The sequence below is a fragment of the Triticum aestivum genome, chromosome 3B (genome assembly GCF_018294505.1).
Source record: "Triticum aestivum cultivar Chinese Spring chromosome 3B, IWGSC CS RefSeq v2.1, whole genome shotgun sequence".
Lineage (NCBI taxonomy): Eukaryota > Viridiplantae > Streptophyta > Magnoliopsida > Poales > Poaceae > Triticum > Triticum aestivum.
Genome location: NC_057801.1, coordinates 542,516,072 through 542,518,970, shown reverse-complemented (window position 1 = coordinate 542,518,970; position 2,899 = coordinate 542,516,072).

The window sequence follows — 2,899 nt, the reverse complement described above, 5'->3', positions numbered from 1 at the left end:
CTGCATCATATACAGTTCTTCCTTAAGATGCCCGTTAAGGAATGCTGTTTTGACGTCCATCTGCCATATCTCATAATCATAGTATGCGGCAATTGCTAACATGATTCGGACGGACTTTAGCTTCGCTACGGGAGAGAATGTCTCGTCGTAGTCAATCCCTTGAACCTGTCGATAACCCTTAGCGACAAGTCGAGCTTTATAGATGGTAACATTACCATCCGCGTCCGTCTTCTTCTTAAAGATCCATTTGTTTTCTATCGCTCGCCGATCATCGGGCAAGTCTGTCAAAGTCCATACTTTGTTTTCATACATGGATTCTATCTCGGATTTCATGGCTTCAAGCCATTTGTTGGAATCCGGGCCCGTCATTGCTTCTTCATAGTTCGAAGGTTCATTGTTGTCTAACAACATGATTTCCAGGACAGGGTTGCCGTACCACTCTGGTGCGGAACGTGTCCTTGTGGACCTACGAAGTTCAGCAGTAACTTGATCCGAAGTACCTTGATCATTATCATGGTTTTCCTCTTCAGTTGGTGTGGGCATCACAGGAATGGTTTCCTGTGCTGCGTCACTATCCCGCTCAAGAGGTAGTACTTCATCGAGTTCTACTTTCCTCCCACTTACTTCTTTCGAGAGAAAATCTTTTTCCAGAAAGCATCCGTTCTTGGCAACAAAGATCTTGCCTTCGGATCTTAAGTAGAAGGTATACCCTATAGTTTCCTTAGGGTATCCTATGAATATGCATTTTTCCGACTTGGGTTCGAGCTTTTCAGGTTGAAGTTTCTTGACATAAGCTTCGCATCCCCAAACTTTTAGAAACGACAGCTTAGGTTTCTTTCCAAACCATAATTCATACGGTGTCGTCTCAACGGATTTAGACGGTGCCCTATTTAAAGTGAATGTAGCTGTCTCTAGAGCGTATCCCCAAAATGATAGCGGTAAATCGGTAAGAGACATCATAGACCGCACCATATCCAATAGAGTGCGATTACGACGTTCGGACACACCGTTTCGCTGAGGTGTTCCAGGCGGCGTGAGCTGTGAAACGATTCCACATTTCTTTAAGTGTGTACCAAATTCGTGACTTAAGTATTCTCCTCCACGATCTGATCGTAAGAATTTTATCTTTCGGTCACGTTGATTCTCCACCTCATTCTGAAATTCCTTGAACTTTTCAAAGGTCTCAGACTTGTGCTTCATTAAGTAGACATACCCATATCTACTCAAGTCATCTGTGAGAGTGAGAACATAACGATATCCTCCGCGAGCCTCAACGCTCATTGGACCGCACACATCGGTATGTATGATTTCCAACAAGTTGGTTGCTCGCTCCATTGTTCCGGAGAACGGAGTCTTGGTCATTTTACCTAAGAGGCATGGTTCGCACGTGTCAAACGATTCATAATCAAGAGACTCTAAAAGTCCATCAGCATGGAGCTTCTTCATGCGCTTGACACCAATGTGACCAAGGCGGCAGTGCCACAAGTATGTGGGACTATCGTTATCAACTTTAAATCTTTTGGCATCTACACTATGAATATGTGTAATATTACGCTCGAGATTCATTAAGAATAAACCATTGACCATCGGAGCATGACCATAAAACATATCTCTCATATAAATCGAACAACCATTATTCTCAGACTTAAATGAGTAGCCATCTCGTATTAAACGAGATCCAGATACAATGTTCATGCTCAAACTTGGCACTAAATAACAATTATTGAGGTTCAAAACTAATCCCGTAGGTAAATGTAGAGGCAGCGTGCCGACGGCGATCACATCGACTTTGGAACCATTCCCGACGCGCATCGTCACCTCGTCCTTTGCCAGTCTCCGTTTATTCCGCAGCTCCTGCTGTGAGTTACAAATGTGAGCAACGGCACCGGTATCAAATACCCAGGAGTTACTACGATTACTGGTAAGGTACACATCAATCACATGTATATCAAATATACCTTTGGTGTTGCCGGCCTTCTTATCCGCTAAGTATTTGGGGCAGTTCCGCTTCCAGTGACCCTTCCCCTTGCAATAAAAGCACTCAGTCTCAGGCTTGGGTCCATTCTTTGACTTCTTCCCGGTAACTGGCTTACCAGGCGCGGCAACATCTTTGCCGTCCTTCTTGAAGTTCTTCTTACCCTTGCCCTTCTTGAACTTAGTGGTCTTATTGACCATCAACACTTGATGTTCTTTCTTGATTTCAGCCTCTGCTGACTTCAGCATCGAGAACAATTCAGGAATGGTCTTTTCCATTCCTTGCATGTTGTAGTTCATCACAAAGCTCTTGTAGCTTGGTGGGAGCGACTGGAGGATTCTGTCAATGACCGCCTCATCTGGGAGGTTAATGTTCAGCTGGGTCATACGGTTGTGCAACCCAGACATCTTCAGGATGTGCTCACTGACAGAACTGTTCTCCTCCATCTTACAACTGTAGAACTTGTCGGAGACATCATATCTCTCGACCCGGGCATGAGCTTGAAAAACTAGTTTCAGCTCTTCGAACATCTCATATGCTCCGTGATGCTCAAAACGCTTTTGGAGCCCCGGTTCTAAGCTGTAAAGCATGCCGCACTGAACGAGGGAGTAATCATCAGCGCGAGTTTGCCAAGCATTCATAATGTCTTGGTTCTCTGGGACGGGAGCGTCACCTAGCGGTCCTTCTAGGACATATTGTTTCCTGGCAGCTATGAGGATGATCCTCAGGTTCCGGACCCAGTCCGTATAGTTGCTGCCATCATCTTTCAGCTTGGTTTTCTCTAGGAACGCGTTGAAGTTCATGTTGACATTAGCGTTGGCCATTGATCTACAAGACATATTTGCAAAGGTTTTAGACTATGTTCATGATAATAAAGTTCTTAATCAAATTATGAACTCCCACTTAGATTAGACATCCCTTTAG